This window comes from Phalangium opilio, unplaced genomic scaffold (genome assembly GCF_054372755.1).
Source record: "Phalangium opilio isolate 3A_F unplaced genomic scaffold, DU_Popi_V2 ptg000075l_1, whole genome shotgun sequence".
Classification (NCBI taxonomy): Eukaryota; Metazoa; Arthropoda; class Arachnida; order Opiliones; family Phalangiidae; genus Phalangium; species Phalangium opilio.
The window spans coordinates 292,906-310,350 of record NW_028324184.1 but is presented as its reverse complement, the minus strand read 5'-3'; the positions used below and the strand labels follow the sequence as shown (position 1 = coordinate 310,350).

Sequence of the window (17,445 nt, the reverse complement as noted above, 5' to 3'; positions counted from 1 at the left end):
TTTTCTAGCTTTCAGGATTTTGAAAATAGGTTAAGAAAGAATTTTGAACGGGAAGCCAATGACGATTATGTGAGGGATAAAATTTCCGAAAGGATTCACAAACCAAACGAGCCTGTTTCTGACTATGTTACATCAATGCATAAATTATTTTCACAATTAAATTCCCCGATGCCAGCGAGTGAGCAAGTTCGCTCGTTGTTTAAAAACTTACACAGAGACATTAAAGCTTATTTGGTTACAAAAAGGTACATAAACATTCGTGAATTAATAGATGACGCCATAGCGACCGAAAGAATTATTCACACCCCTTCACATTCTTCCTACCCCAAGCAAATCGCCAGTGTGTCCCAGAACAATAGGACTAACTTTACGCGCAATGTAACTAAGCCTTTGAACCCCAACGCGCAAAGTTACCACCCCGGTAGGAGTAATTCTTACGTCAGGAATCCCATGTCCCAGGCGCAGTTTTTCGATAAGGAGGGAAACTATTTCAATCCCTACGTCATTTGTTACACCTGTCAAAAGCCAGGACACAAATCTAATTGGTGCCCAAATAAGGCACAATGGAAACCGGGAAACGGTCCAGCGGGCGGTCCGAAAGAGGGTCCGGATCAGTCCGCGCAACAACAATAAGAAGTAAGGAGGCCGGCACGGAACAAATTACACTAGCTACTCTAGAAAAGGATGACTTACAGGTGGGGCAAGATTTTTTACAAATTTATTTAGGGGCAGTTCCGTGCCTGGCGTTAGTTGACCCTGGTTCAACAGAAACAATAATTAACAGCGCTTTAAGACCCCAATTAGAGAAATATGGATATGTAACAAATGAGAAAAATTCGGCTTTAAGACAGGCAGATGGTTCACTTTTTCCCATAGAAGGAACCACAATAGTACCCTTTTGTTTACCCAAGAAACAAATAACTTTCGAGGCTTCCTACGCCAAAGGCATGCAATATGAGTGTATTTTAGGGAGAGACATCCTACGCGAGACCAACATGGTTATTGATTACGGGAGAGGAGTTTTTAGTTATGAAGAAGGTTTTAATGGTTCTTTAAGTTTTGATGGTTTAAGTTTTAACAAATCTCCCGTACATAGAAAAATTGGCCAAGCGTATGCGTTGTCTTCGACTTCCCTAGGTGTGGCTTCTCCGAAGCACGCCATAGATTATGATGGTATAAGCGCAGCCCTCGAAAAAGCACCCTTAGATAACAATCAACGAAAAGTTTTAGAATCTTTAGTTTTTAAGTATGAAAATATTTTCTCCACTACCCCTGGTAGAACAAAGCGCGTCGAGCATTACATTGATATTGGAGACAGTTTACCCATCTCGAGCGCCCCGTATAGATTTTCACCTGCCAAGAGAGCCGAACTCGATAAGTTAATAAATGAAATGCTAGCCCAGGATGTCATCGAGCCCTCAGACGGCCCGTGGGCTTTCCCCACTATAATAGTTTCAAAGAAAGATGGCACCTCGCGTTTGTGCATAGATTACAGAAAGTTAAATGCTATAACCCGTAAGGATGCTTATCCCTTGCCCCGGATAGATGACATCTTGGACAGTATACACAAACCCAGTTACATAACCACACTAGATATGAGAAGCGGATACTGGCAAGTTCCCCTTCACAAAGAACATAGAGATATAGCCGCCCTGGTCACCCATCGTGGATTATTCAGACCAAAAGTATTAATGTTCGGGCTGACGAATGCTCCAGCCACGTTTCAAAGGATGGTCAATAACCTGTTTTCGGATATGTCTGATAGAGGGGTGTGCGCGTATCTCGACGATTTAATTATCGCGTCCGCTGATTTCGATACGCACATGGCAACGTTAGAAGAAGTTTTTAATAGATTAGCAAATGCGGGCCTTACAGTAAAAGCGTCAAAGACGCAATTTTGTCAAAGTGAGTGTAGGATACTGGGTCATATAGTGAACAATTCCGGAATTAAAGTGGACCCAGAGAAAACATCAACAATGAGCAACTTTCCAACCCCCCGTAACATTCGTCACCTTCGCCAGTTTTTGGGTATGGCAAGTTATTATCGTAGATTCATCCCAAACTTCGCCAAAATAGCTAATCCCTTAAACACCCTCCTGCATAAAGACCACAAGTGGCGATGGACCCCGGTACAAGAAGAAGCCTTCAACACCCTAAAGCAGCGCTTATCGACTGCGCCTATCTTAAGTTCCCCCGATTACTCGGTCCCTTTTAAGATCCATACGGACGCTTCGAACACAGGGGTGGGCGCGGTTCTTTCCCAGACTATCGAGGGAAAGAAACACGTCATACAATACGCGAGTCGCTCTTTAAGTACCGCCGAAAGAAAATATTCAACCACGGAGAGGGAATGTTTAGCAGTACTCTGGGGAATAGAGAAATTCCGCCCATACATTGAGGGAACCCACTTTCACGTCTATACTGACCATAGTGCAATCTTATGGTTACACAAAGCGCCCGATCCTACAGGTAAATTTGCCCGGTGGAATTCGCGGCTTCAGGCGTTTGATTTCACCATCAACCACATCCCAGGCAAAAACAACGCCGTCGCGGATGCATTATCTCGTATAGACGAGGATGCTGCTATTGTTGGATCCATTGCCTCTATCAGAAAAACTGAACCAATTGTTAAGTTTGATACAGAGGAAATAATCACTGCCCAACGTAGTGATAAACGAATAGGAGCGTTAATCTCATACTTAGAGAACAATAGTTTACCAGATGATAGTGAGATAAAAGGGTGGGTTGAAAACATAGCCCCATCCTGTGACATCAGAAACAAAATCCTCTACAAAGAGGTTGATAAAAATGTTAATTGCGATAATGGGTGGGACCTTTTCAAAATTTTAGTACCAGAATCTTTAAAATCTAAATTATTACATATTAATCACGATATCCCGTCTGCCGGTCACCTCGGCATTAGAAAAACCACCAAACGCCTTCAAAAACAGTTTACTTGGCCAGGCCTAACCCTGGACACTATTAAATACATTCGATCCTGCCCAGTATGTCAAGCTCACAAAACCCCACCCATCTTACCCGCAGGCTTAATGAAACCCTATGACGTCACGGAACCTTGGGATGTCATCTCCATAGATTTGAAAGGACCCTTTCCCCGCAGTAAACGTGGTTACCGGTTTATATTAGTCGTTACCGATATTTTGTCCAAATGGGTAGAAATTATTCCCCTTAGAAATGCCACCACTAAGCCCATAGTAACCCACCTAATTGATGATATATTCTCGAGATTTGGTCTACCATCGTGTGTAGTCTCAGATAATGGAAGTCAGTTTTGTTCCCGTTTGTTCAAGCTAGTGTTTGAAAAACTGCAGGTTAAGCAGCGATATACCTCCCTCTATGCACCCCAAAGTAACGGTGTAACGGAAAGGTATAACAGAACAATTGGGACTATGATAGCGTCTTTCATTCGAGACAATGACCAACGAGATTGGGACAGGTGGCTCCCACAATTCGCAATGGCGTTGCGTACGTCAGTGCAAGAGTCAACTGGACTCACCCCCGCGTCAATAATGTTTGGACGCGACATAAGAACCCCTGCTAGTTTAATTACTCCCAAAGATCCTGATCACTATTCTGATCCAGAGGTGGAGAAGCTATATTCGTTACGTGTCCTTCCGCGCATAAAAGAAGCGGTTGAAAAAGCGAGAGCAAAAATTAAACAGGCCCAAAATAGACAAAAGGGGTATTATGATAAAAAGCATAGGGAGTTTGAGTTTAACGAAGGAGACTTGGTGTTAAGGAAAACGCACTTTCTTTCAAAGAAAGTCGATAGTTTTGCTGCCAAGCTAGCGCCCAATTTTGATGGCCCCTTCCGTATACTTCACAAATTATCGCCCCATACGTACAGGTTGGAGACCCTAAAAGGTAGGCCGCTTAAAGGAACCTACAAGGTGTCAAGCCTAAAACCGTACGTGGACAGGACAGATTTTGCTCTGGCTAGCGATGATTTTAGTACTATCGACTCGAGCGATAGCGAAGATGAGTCTGAGATTAATCTCAATACTCATAGACCCGTTGGTAGAGTATTGCGACCACGGGATCCAGTTACTAAAAGAGTTTTAACTAGGCCTAAAGTTTAGATTTAAAGAATTTTGATTCATGGACTAGAATGATAAATAAATTTTCTAGTAGTTTAAGATTTTGAAGAAAATCTTGGTTAGTTTTAAAGTATTGTTGGAATAAAACGGGTACCCCTGTATATAGCTGCGCGCGCTCTTAAGTATTTGTTTGATGGATTTAATTATTTTGATTGTATTGTGCTTCGGTTTGCATTTATTCGGTTTGAAAAATAATTTTTTTTTGTTATTAACTTAATTGTGTTTAAAAGGGAAAATAATTTGAATTAGTTTATTGTTTTAAAAATACTTGACTTTGAATTAACTTTGTGTTTAGAGTAATGGACTTTCAATTACCTTTGTGTTTTGTTTTACAAATAATTGACTTCAATTAACTTTATGTTTTACGAATAATTGACTTTAAATTGTGTTTTTAAGAGTAATTTAGCTTTGGTTACATTTTTTTGTGTGTCTTCTATTAACTGTTTGTTAGGGTTTATGTTTTGATATTTAGATTTTACTGACAATAATGGTCTCACGAGGTCGTTGAGACTTTAAGTGGGGGAGAGTTGTAGCGCCCAGTTTTATCATTTTCAATATTTCTACAATCATGCCATAAATCTATGCTATTTCTTTCAAAGTTCAAAAACCGTCTCTACTTTTAGCAACTTGTAAATCACAGATAAAACTAGTATGTCACCCTGACCCTTTATTATTTCTTAGAAATAGCTCAAACTCGGTAGGAAAGGTTTCTTAATGCAATGGCCATGCATTTGACCTTATCTCCCTAGCGTCCCATTACCTGGTTAGAGAGAGGACCCTCTGCTGGTCAGGTGCGGTTCCCCTCTCTACCCATTAGCGGTGCTCGCCTTTTATCATAGCTTAATCTTAGGTTCCATCGGTTTCTTTCAAAGTTTTTAACAGTATATGGCGTTCACTATGACTCTCCCTTATCCCAATATTTTCAATACTTCGTACGAGTAATTGCCAAATGCCAAATATTCTAGGAATAGTAAAAGTGTTCCTCTATTACAAAATTTATGACCATGTGTGTATCTATGTATATATGTTGCCAATTAGCTAATGGGTGCGATGTGTGGGATCTGTGCGCGAAGCATCCATTCCCATGACCTTTGAACTTGAAAAGGGGTAAAAGACCCCTCAAGAGGTGGTGGCTAACGCGACCAAAAAGCAACCAATCACCGGTGTCTTGAGACACGTGGCTTATAACTCGTGACCGTGAGAGGCCCATGCCCCATGTCGCCAGTTGGTTTTCCGGTTCGACGTAACCACGGCCAGACTCGCCGATTGGTGCCTGCCTTGGCACCAGACAATTAATAAAGGATAAAAACGCCGGACACAAAGAAAAAGACAGACTTTTGACTTTTGACTTTGACTAAAATCCTAAAGAGCTGGAGAACATCTAGCCGCTCCGGACTTCTTGACCAACACCGAGGTTGCTCCCGTCTCGCCGTCGAGAATGCTTCAGAGTTAAACCGGTGCCATTTGGCGAACTTTATAAAAGAGGCTTTGGCCCAGCGCGAACAACTATACCGCGAACGCGATCCACCACCCACGCAAAGGTCACCGTAAGTCCAAAGTGCCATGCACTATAAATTTGTAAATTTGTAAATATGTCTTAATTCAATCCTTGTAAGTAGTAAGGAATATCTTTAATGTATCAATTGAGACGTAATTTGTTTTATGATTATTAATTGTTTTATGATTATTAAATGGCAACTCGTACGAAGTATCCCCTCGCAATGTTTATTTATGTAATTTAAGCTTATACCTAGCGTCACTACAAGCAGAAGCCACTTAACCTCTAGACAACTCGCAAACCCTGAAAGTTTAGCGAGGAACCCGCAGTGTTTCTTAAGGATAGTTCATTTGTAGCCGTAGTTCCGTTCTAATGTTTGAAAGGTTTAAGGATTAAGGTTAAAAGTTTTCACTCAAACAAAGGTTTAAGAACAATACGCGTTACAAACTTTTCCATATCTCAATCTCGAGGGATTTCGGAAGCTGCGAGTAAAAAAGCGATGAAGTGACGGAAAATTTTTATGCCGAGTGGGAAAGAAAAATTTTATATTTTTATTTTTTTTTTTTGACTTTGGTTTTTCTACTTTCCATCAAACTACTATGTTCCGTATCACCTTCAGCGATTATTTTTTGTCTACGGAGTTTTATACGTAATATCCCTTCACTGTAGTTTCCTACTTACTGAAAATTTAAAGATGATATTGATATAATGAGATGAAAGCCTTTCCGAATTTTGGTGGGTTTTTTTATATATAAATTCGAGTATTCAGTTTCATCTATACCGGGATACATTTCAGTTTATTGGGAAAAGGGTTTTTAGTTTTAGTTAAAGTCACTAAGCAAGTTGTTACGAAGATGCTAGCTGCATAAGTTTATAAGTTGCAAACTTATGCTAGCTGTTATGGTTAGGTTAACGGAACGGACCTCAAACCTACCTTCGGCTTGATGGAACTAAAGATTGTTTTGGGCCAATTCTCATATTTTCATTTCATTTGACCACTAAATATTCTAAGAGGCTCCTATTGTTTACAACCTGAATAAAACAGAGTCTTACATTCTGTGTTGAAGGGAAGGTGCAAAATCGAGGGGTCGGTCATTCATGAAATTCCGTACTCTACCCGTGAAATCCAACTTAAGAAATCCGAAATCAATGCTGATTTCGAAATCAAATAAAAAATCCGAAATCAGCAACGAAATCACAAAATCAGTAAAGAAATCATGAAATCAGTAAAAAAAAATCACAAAATCAACAAAGAAATCAAGAAATCAAGAAATCAACATAGAAATCACGAAATCAGAAGCAAAATCAGTAAAGAAATCGTGAAATCCGTTACAAAATTCACGAAATCCAAAATCAAAAGAAATCACAAAATCCGACGAAATCACGGGGAAAATTTCAAAATCCGAGGAAATCACGCGAAAAACCTCAAAATCCAACGAAATCAAGGGAAATATCGCGAAATCCGTCGAAAACACGGTAAAAATAGCAAAATCCGACGGAATGACGGGAAAAATCTCAAAATTCGATGAAATCCATTGGATTTTATCAAATTCTGAAATCAAACAAAATCCGGCGAAATCAAACGAAATCGGATGAAATCAAATGAAATCCAACGAAATCAAACGAAATCCGAAGAAATCAAATTGGATTTCGAAATCCCGTACACTTTTTCCTGAACGTCCGACCCCTCGTGCAAAATAGTACCAAGTCTAGGCTCGCGGTGTAGAATATAGTTCACTCCGCAATACGAAACTCCGTCCGGGGACTCTATTGAAGAAATTCACTACTATATGTTACACGCGCACCGAGGCTTAAGGAAGGAAAAACCTATATAAAATTATTCTGATTAAAATCGCCAATTTCTACGCGTGTTTCTTAGGCTATGTTTGCTTTTCCGGTTTCCCGAGTTGCATGGTCTCTAGATTTCTGCTCTCGAGTGCGTGTACGTGTTTTAAGCCTTGATCCTTTTCCTTCTTCCCATATCCATCCTTTCTCTAATTTCCCTCGTTGGTATGGACGATACGACGACGCCGTCTCTTATAGTTTTCCCTCGGTACCAAATTAAAAGAAATTCCCAGTTCACTTACAAGTTTTAACGAACTTATTTTTCTCGTCACACCTTTTACCGGGAAACCCGGCCAGCCCTGTTTCGCTTCGGGGTTCGTGGTTACGAGGATCTTTTCTAATACGTTGTTGTTTCAAGCTTGACTCGAGGTTTTCCTTGGCAAAAGTCTCTCATTATAGGAAGGGAATACGACTTAGGGAGTTGTTGATTTTGAAATATTTATCGCGTATATTAAAAATAAAGTTGGGTTGATATGTACAATAGTTATTTTATCATTTTAAAAAGGAGGTTTTAGTTGATATTTTAGAAGTTTAAGGATCCGTTGCTAAGCCTATTATTGTAAATTCATTTTATTTCTGCGCTGATTGAAGATTTGTTACATCTTCACTTTATAGGATGTAAATTATTCCAAGATATGTTTATAAATATTTGCACAAATATGGTACCGGCACGTTTATACAAACTTTTCTGTTAAAATAAAACACACTCGACTGACGACAGCTGATTTTTATCCTCGGCTTTAGCGTTTCGCGACATTTGAGTTTTCCCGAGCTGAAAAATTGGCCTATTTTGCCTCAGCTGTTGTTTCCTATTTTCTTACTTTTATCATCTCGAAATTTGTATAGTTTTATTCAAAGTTAGAATGATCAAAGTTCATATTCGTAAACCGTTAGGTTCACTTCAAAATGTAGTCCATTCTAAGGTTACAGTTCTGAAAGAGGTTCGCAAAATGTTTTGCCTTTTTGAAACTTTGTCTTTCAAACAGAAAAATAATATTTTTGTGATGGAAAATCTCTATAGAATCTCTTATTTCGCCAACCTTTGACCTTTTTGTTTAAATTGCAAGGATTAATCCTGGTTTATTTTTTGTACTCATTTCCCTAAAGGCACCTACTAAATTTACTTTGAAAATGAAACAGTTCGTCTTCAGATTAATCTTTTGGGGATGAGGTTCCCATAGTTCCTAGTAAATCTTTTGAAAACTAAACCCTGCCAACTAGAGATTATGGTCTAAGAGTTTTTACTTTAAATGCAAGGTTAAGAATAGAATTTCAATCCGTAGATGGTAAGATCCTTTTACACGCTTACTTTTTCAGCTGAAAACGATATTGTGTTTTTTTTTTTTTTTTGCTGGAGCTGAGAAGTAGGGGGTGTGAGTAGAGCTTAAAGCCGCCTTCGAAATAAAACCAAAAATTCAGGGAAACTGAACTTTATTGGAAAAAGATTTAGGTTTTCTTGAGATATTCAAAGTTAAGAACGTAGCTTTAACAGAAGATAATTAATTCGAGAAGGTATCAATTCAATCAAAATTATTTTATTTCCGAATGGACCAACCTGCACCGTTGATATTGGAAAAATTTTGGGAAGGTTTTGATTGAGTTTCCCAAGGTTGGGCCCGAGAACCCATAGCCATTGAACTCAAATTTGAAGCTGAACTATTTTAAAATTGAGACCACTTCAAGGTTTAACCTACTTTTATCTCAACTAATAACCCACGGTTCAATAATAATTCGAAAAATTGGGCTTTTCACAGACACCCTTCTCCGTCTCTCCCTTTAAGTTTCAAATGAAAGCGAGGCTAATGAAAAATTCATGAAGTAACGGATTTTACGCGTCAGAACACCGTTAATAAAGCCGTCGATCATAGCAACCCCAAACCTTACGCTTTAGATTAGGGGGCCCTAAGCCTCGGCGACATCCGAATCTTAAGTTGGGATGGAATTCCTTAGTTCGTCTTTTTAAAAAATGGGGTGAGATCTAACCCTTCTTTTTTTCTAAGGGATCTTGTATTATCTAGGGTCGTCCGAAAGATCAAATGAGTACGAACCAGGCTGAGAATGTTTTTCTTGGGGCAAAAACAAAAGGAGACCATTAAGGTCTACATGCTTTTGCGGGTACACGCTCGGATAATGAGGAGGCTGATGGTTAGGGATTAAACCCTTGTTTTTAGAAGCAAAATGTTGTAATTGCATTGTAGGCTAATTACTAATTACGTTTTAGGGTATAACCCTAATTAGGTACTGAATTCTTCAAAATGTTTCTTTTAAAATTAGAAGGGAATTATTTTCTATCACTCTGCATCCAATCTTGATTGGTCCATCTTGGTCCTTAAGACATTTGGTAACATTTAGGTTCTTGCTTGGCCTTCAGCCAATCTAAATGAGATATAAAGACGTGCCATCAACAATACCTTGGGTATATGGGAAGCGCCCTCGCGTTTACCACATTATTGCTCTACTTTCGCGGTCTTTTCAACATGTACCGAGTCCACCCTTAAGACACGAAAATCGTTCCCTTCCGGTCTTTTACTTCTAGTTATAATGTCTCGCCATCTTACATCAACTTTTACTTATCCCCGATCCGCGAAGCGTTAATGTTCTTCGGTTCGGTTGGAAAGCGGCAATTAGGAATTAAGTAGACGCGAGAAGGCTTGAACCCAGAGAAAGAAAGAAAGAGTAAAGAAGTGTCCTGTACGCATTAGAAGCAAACGACTCGGTAAATTTTTACAAGAAGGTTCACTGCAGTTTTGTTTCTCTTCTTCTAGAGCCAAAGACCACGAACTCTCTAAAGAAGACTTGTTTAGCGGATTTTTCGTCCGCTATTAATTCTTTATTCTTTTCTTTAATGTGAAACGCTGGTATTGTTGCATAGGCATATTTTTGCAAGTGGGTTCATGCAAATTGCAACTCCGGAGACGCTCGGAGCAGCGTGATGAATGGAGAGGTTTTTTTATTTTTTGAAAGATGATTTACGGTTGGTAGAACAAGCGTATGCGTGACGCGGGACTGCGGGGTTTAAAGGATGAGATTACAGTTATATAGCTCTGGTTCAAGTACTTTGGGTTTATGAATGTATTGTTTGTGTACCGTTGGAACTGAAATGTTTCATGAAGAAACTTTTCTAGAGAAAACCATTCGCTTAATGGGAACGTAGAAGTTATTGCAACAACCGAAGTTGTTTATTTTACTGTCGCAACAACCACTTTTGTTGTAAAGCGTAATTAAGACAACGTTAAGGTTTAGAATCTTATGTACTATAGAAAGATTTATTAGGTTAAAAACTTGAAACTAATTAATCTTTACATTAAAACATCTTTGAAGTTAACGAAATGTTTTACGATTGAAGAAATTGTTTCCCCAATCTTAATCTCCTTGTTCGTGCAATTGTTTTTGTATCGACAAAGCACCCAGTTTATGTAGGCCTATGGTATAAGATCCATAATGTATCTCTGAAGATGTCAATGAGAAATTTCGTCAAACAATGTAGTGTTAATTGCGTCTCGAGGGAATTTGGGGGGGGGGTGAAAGGTGGATTCTCTTTTCATTAAAACAATGGCTGCTTTATTAGAAAGAAGACGAGCTATCCAATAAAAAACAATAAAGAGTTAGGGTCCTTCCTTGGAGGTAAAAGAAATTATTTTCCAGCAATTCAAGGCTGAATCTTTACGAAATGAGGGAATTGGGACCACTTAAGATGACTCCGGATGGAGAAAATATCATTTATTCAGAGACAAGAGGGGTCAGATACTTATCTATATATCGTAAACTTGACCTTTGAAAATTCTCTCCTTACGATATGGACCAAAAATGGCAATTGTCCTATCACTCGGATATCATTTCTAATGTCCTTTCTTAATGGTATTTTCATTAAAAGAGAATTCGTGCCATTGGAGTTAGCCAATTGATGCTTTCTTATCAAATCGTAGGGGTTTCTCATCTTCAAAGAGACTCTTTATATCGTCTCGACCTCGAAGACGTCCCAGTATTGATAAGAAAACCTTTTTAATGCCGTCGGAAATTAAGGAAAGTTATTCTGTTTTTTTTTCTCACACCCAACTGGGGATGCAGGAAGAAAACTTAGGTTTCATCGTCTAGTCGCTAATTAAAACCGGGGTATCGTTAAGATCCGACAGCAACCAATGGGGATTTCTCGAATTGAAAGCCTCAGCAATCATGAAAAATGCATTATCGTCTTATGGGGAGATAGAAATCATTGCCAGACAAAACTAATTCTAAAAATAACTTCAATGCATGAGTACTCGTTGAACTAACGCTAATTACGTACTTGAAAACACAGTAATAAGACACTCTTAATTTGGTAGATTTAATTAACCCTTCTTTTCTTTGCTCGGGATCTACGCCGTGTTCCTGAGGGTAACATTATAAAAATTAACTTTGCACAATGCAAACAAGGCAACGAAAAACAAAACCAAAAAAATCCTTCAGCCTAAGGTATCGCTGTTTCTGTATTAAATATGTAATTAGAAAAAAAGGTGAGGCTAAAGCGAGGGGCCACTCACTCAGCGTAATACACGATGATGTTGCTTTCATTTTACTAAAAGGATTACACGTAAACTTTAAAAGCCCTTCCCGTGACAGTCCTGAATTCATTACGAGTGTTCTGTAATGGGTGTACTGGGAATATGAGACTAGCTCCTCTCCCAAACGCTGCAGTGGAAAAGGAGTTACAATGTGTCTTTGATCTATTGTTGCACCAAGTCTTTCTTTCTGGTATAAACAGTTCTTTTATCATTGAACTTCGTTTCGTGTATTCAATCTCTACACACATCCAAATTTTGAACATCGAAACGATCCCATCCGTTGCGTATACATATTGAATGAGACTTTCCCAAACTTTTACTTCATTCCAAACTTTTTTACTCGAGTTATTTTCTGAACGGGGTCGTGTTGCCTAACTTGCCCATATAGCCGCGCGTCTCTGAAAGGTTAAATTGGCTGCATCCACGCCATCCATTCCTCTTAGTAGTTACTCCCACACTGCGTTCCAACATCAATGTTTTCACCATAAATCTCTACCGAAGCGTGAGTTAGGGTTGCGCCGTTTAAAATAACATTATCCCCAACCTTAGGCTCTGGTACAATCTGGAGTTGAAACTATGAGCTGAAGCTGATATAAAAAGAGAAAGGCATCTTTGTAGTTTCTGACGGAGTGCCCCAGTGCGCCCCGGAGTAGATGGTGCTGCTGCATGGGCTAGAATGGGCGGAGACGTTCCATTGGGGAGATAATTGACTCTGCGCGACCTCGAACGCCCCTCTGAGCCTGTCATCGACTTCTTTTGGGCTTTTGGCACCCCCGTTTTGCCCAAAACGGGTTCCTAAAAAATGAGCGTCTGGGTAAAAAGTTAAGCCCACTCTCGCTGAGTTGTTTTCCATTTACGCGGAAAATACAGTGTAGTATTACATACGCGAATGTATGTTGCTACATTTTTCTGATTACAGTATTGCAAGATTTTGAAATTGTAAAAGTTAAAGATGCCACAATGCCGCATGTACGAAAACACAGGGAGGTTAGAAACCAATCAGCCGTTGTTGCTTTGTTACTGCTGAAATCTGTGTGCGAACTCAACTTTAGCGTAGAAAACCAGCCCTAAAGGTAGTTAATTCGGTCTGTTGAATTTAGTACTGACAAATCAGGGACATATGTTAACTGCAATATTCAGCGACTCTGAGGACTCATTTTTCTCTTTGTCGCCTTTGGGGTAAGGCGTTTATTTCCAGCCTTTGTGCTCTTTTTATAGCTTTTTTAACCAGCTACAACCTTGATTCTTTGTCTTGTCTTGCCGAAACGTACGCATTGTACTGTAGGGATTTAAAAAGAAAAGAAAAACCAATACGGAAAGTAAAAGACTCGGAGGATTTTTTTCTTTCTTTATCTTGAAGGACACCCTTAAATAATTCAACCGTAAATTTGTTGGCGGCTTGTGGACTATTTTTGCTCGGTGAAGTGTTATGTTTCAAATCGGTAAAGCTGTTGTGTTGTGTTGTGTTGCGTTCCGTTTTGTTCTAAAATTGCTTAGATTAGGCACGATTTATCTCGTTGTTATAGGCCATATTTAATAAGGCAGCTTAAAGACTGCACAAGTTGTCGTCCATATCCGCCGCTTTGCGTAATATTTGAATCATTAATAGTAATTATAATAATAATTTTAAATTAGATTGAAAGGTACGCTTTATTTTGTTTTGTCGAGTTTCTAATGTCATTATTATTACGTTTAATGAGATGAAAAGTTAATGGAATTCTTTAGGTCTATTTCGATATATAGGGATATAATAAACGTTAGGTATATTGATTTGTTCTAAGCCTGTAATGTTTCATTAGTATAGGATAGCGTAAACATAATCATTAGTAGATAAATAATGTTTTGTTCTAATTAGATATAAGATGGAATTATAACCTCAAAGGATTAAGATTCGAGCTAAGGTTTTCTTGAACTTGAATCATTCATTAAACTGCTGAAAATGCTAGAATCGATAAGTTATAATTCTAAGTTTAGTTATATAATTCTGAGAATTATTAGTTATTGATTCTATTTTTTTCAGTAGTGATGGATGATTTAGTTTCTCAAACAGATGAAACTCCAACTCTCGAATTTTCATCTAAATAATACTGGATATATATTAGGCCATTTCTCTCATATCCTTTTTTGAAAATTAGCTCAACACCATTAGATAATCATTTGAAGTTTCCAATAAGCATTAATTAGAGCCGGTCTCACGTAAAGGCGGGAAAGTTTGGTCCAACTTCTCATTGGGCAATATCACCTTGAATTCAGCACGTTCATTACAAACCAAGGCTCCCTCTTATCTCTCATTCAGACCCCGGAAGTTAGAAATGAGAGGAGACCACCAACCTTTGTACTTTCTGACAGGATAGATTGTTGAAGTCATAGTCAAGCCTATTGGAATCCGAGAGTCCTTCGAAATCCGATAGGACTTTCCGGTTAGCTCAATTTAGCGATTCTCTCGTCCGCGGATTCAACTCCTCCCTGCTAGAATTTATGAACTATGAAATATTCACCTCAAAATGTCGCTGGCTAGCTCGTTCGTTTGACTTATTTGGGGTTGTCTGTGCAGACGACGCTATAGTACAAGTATGTTTGGAAATGCTGTATATTAGTGAACGTGCTTCGAAGCGGTATTTCCGTTAGATCATCAATTTTACTAATTTGAAATTTTCCCAGCAAAATATACACTATAACTAGAAACGCGTTCATTTAAATTAGGGTTAATGACATTTCTATGACGAATTAATTAATTGGGAAACGTGCAGATTGTGATTGGTTTAAATTAGGGCATGCCTGCCATGTTGTTTCATTTTAAACATAATTTTTCATTTTGTTGCCATAAATGGTATTTTCCCTGGAATGGAACTTCTTAATTACAAAATTATTTCAGAAATTTCTGCAAAAATTCCAAATTACATCATCCCACATTGATTCTACTGATTGAGCTTTAGATCTTTTAATCTACTAGCCTAGCTTTCTAAATTAAAAAAAAAAATTGTACGTGCCCAAACTTTTATTCTTGAAGATATTCATTTCTCTCATGAATTTTGGAAGTTTTACAACATGTTAGTGCAGTTTCATTGTAGTAGACATAAGGATGGGATTATATAGCCAAGTGGGAAGGAATGGGAGGTATCACGACATCGGAGGTCGCGTTCTCCGAACTTTGACCCTTCCTGGTCACACTCAGTCCCATAATCGAGCTATATTTACAATATTCCCATAGGTTTTGAAGTAATTCATCCATATTTTAAAATAGCTGACATCTTTTATCTATATGCTAATTTTGTATCAGATTTGTCTTTGTTAAAGGCATAGTGAAACAAAACGAAAGTTTAAGCCGCAATTTCTAATAAGTTTTTCGTAACGTCTAATTCACCTTCACTTTAAGGCAAACTTAAGCAAATAAGAATTTGTATCATATCAGCGATTTCTCGAGACTTAAGACTTGGTCTTTTTTTATTTTATTTTAGTTTTCCTGATATCAAAAACAAGAGCAAGAATCCCAAAGTTCTAGACCTTAATCCATAAATCTCAATTTCACTGTGTTGAGAGAGAGAGAACCTCTCGAAAAACTTGCCGTTTGTTTTTCGCCAAGTTATTTAATGAAAACTTTTCTTAGATTCGCAAACTCCCATCTTCCCCCGGGATCCTACGCACTCCACTATAATCTTTTTGTTTTCAATCCCTGCATGTTCCCAAAAGAAAAACCTTTAAACCATATATCTTGAGAAGGTATAGATAGGCCTGTGCGAGTACTCGATAGGACTCGAAAGCTCGATCGAGCCTCGAGCCGAGTACTCGGCTCGAGGCTCGATAAGCAACTTTTGAAAGGCTCGACAAGTTTTCGAGCCTCGGAAAAAAGCTCGATAAAAGCTCGAGACCCAGGCTTAAGGTTATCGAGGCTCAGTCAGTGGTCTGTGAGATTCTAGATTAGGTTAAAGGTCAAGAATTACCATCTAACACAATCTACTGAATGTGGTGACGCTGCAGTGACGCGCGAAATAGGAAATTATTCTGGTTGGTGCCTTGTTTGTAAGTCCACATTTGATTGGCGTAAGTTTTACTTCCACTTTTGGGCAAAGAAAAAAATTAAAAATCATTCTTGAAGTTTTAGTTTTACTTTTATGTATAGAAAAATACGCTTGGTTTGTATTATCAATGCGATTGTCAGTGCACGTAAGTAATTTCGATTAGTGATAATAGGACTCAAGTTTAATTATAGTCAAATAAAAGTTTATCTGTTATATTTACGAATTAATAGGGTTTTTTCTTTACTAAGGCCAGTAATTGAAAGTGTAAAGGAATATCATTCCAAATTAAGAGCTAAAATTGAAAGTCGTTAAGGCTCGCCATTGAAATTTTAGGCTCGATAAAAGCTCGAAACCAGATTTTGAACATGCAGCTTAAGGCTCGAAGCTCGATAAGAAACTCGAGGCTCGGCTCGAAGCTCGATAACCGAAAAAAGCAAGGCTCGAGGCTCGGCTTGAACCCAAAAAATCAAGGCTCGCACAGCCCTAGGTATAGACCAACCGATAGGACTTTTTCCGACCAACAGCCTGGCCTTATAGACCCCCCAAAATTAACGACTCTCTAGGGACTACTTTTAAAAGGAATGGAAATCAGGAGAATAAGAAAAAAGTGTTTTTGTTTATTTTTTTATGGTTTTTTGTAAAGTAGATCAACTAGGTTTTGATAATGTTTTGTTACTTTCCGAGACGCCATTTTAAAAGATGGCGGAAACAGGGCTTTTACCGAAATCAAAATATCATTTTAATGACCTTTGACCCCCCTAACTGATTTAAAACAAAATTGTGTTGCTCAAAAGGACCTTTTGTTGTCATTATTTTTTCCCTAAACCATTAATCTAAAATTAATTTTATTTACGTTCTTGCATATGAAGGGTAATGTTAGGGTTTTATTATTTCTACGTTAAAATAGTTTTTAAAGAAAATTCCAAGGATAAGGATAAATGTCCCGTTAAAATGATTCGCTTCGTGAGCCAGTTATCTTTCCCAGAAAATGCTTAAATGATTTTATAAAAAAGGGCGCTAAAAACTTCCCTCATAAAATATTCTAATCCTATTATCCCCTCTTCTTGAAAAGTTAATTAACTATAGTGGGGTTTTTGCGGTGGATTATTTAAAAATATTCTTTTTTTTTTATTTTTTAAATCCTGACTTTTTTATTTGCTCAACGTTAGGTTGAAATTTTCCGGGAAAAATATAAGCCAATTAATTTTAAATTAGAAAAGGGATCAGGGAAGTTGTGGAGGATGATTTTTTATCCCTTTTCAATAACATCACTTTTTTGAAAAGATTAGTAATTTTTCATATCTGATATTGAAACTATTTGTATCAAATTTAAAAATATATTTTTACTTTTATAATTTAATGAAATTAATATTCTGATGTTTAGCTAAAATCAATGAATTTGTTTTAATTTCAGGTGGTTTTTT

General features: G+C 38.0%; 1 protein-coding gene across 2 annotated transcripts in view; it reads right to left on the bottom strand.

The window, feature by feature from the left end:
- Nucleotides 1–17,445, bottom strand: part of LOC149658573 (G protein-coupled receptor dmsr-1-like) — a 118,685-nt gene that overhangs the window by 58,215 nt on the left and 43,025 nt on the right. The gene's annotated exons all lie outside the window — the stretch shown is intronic.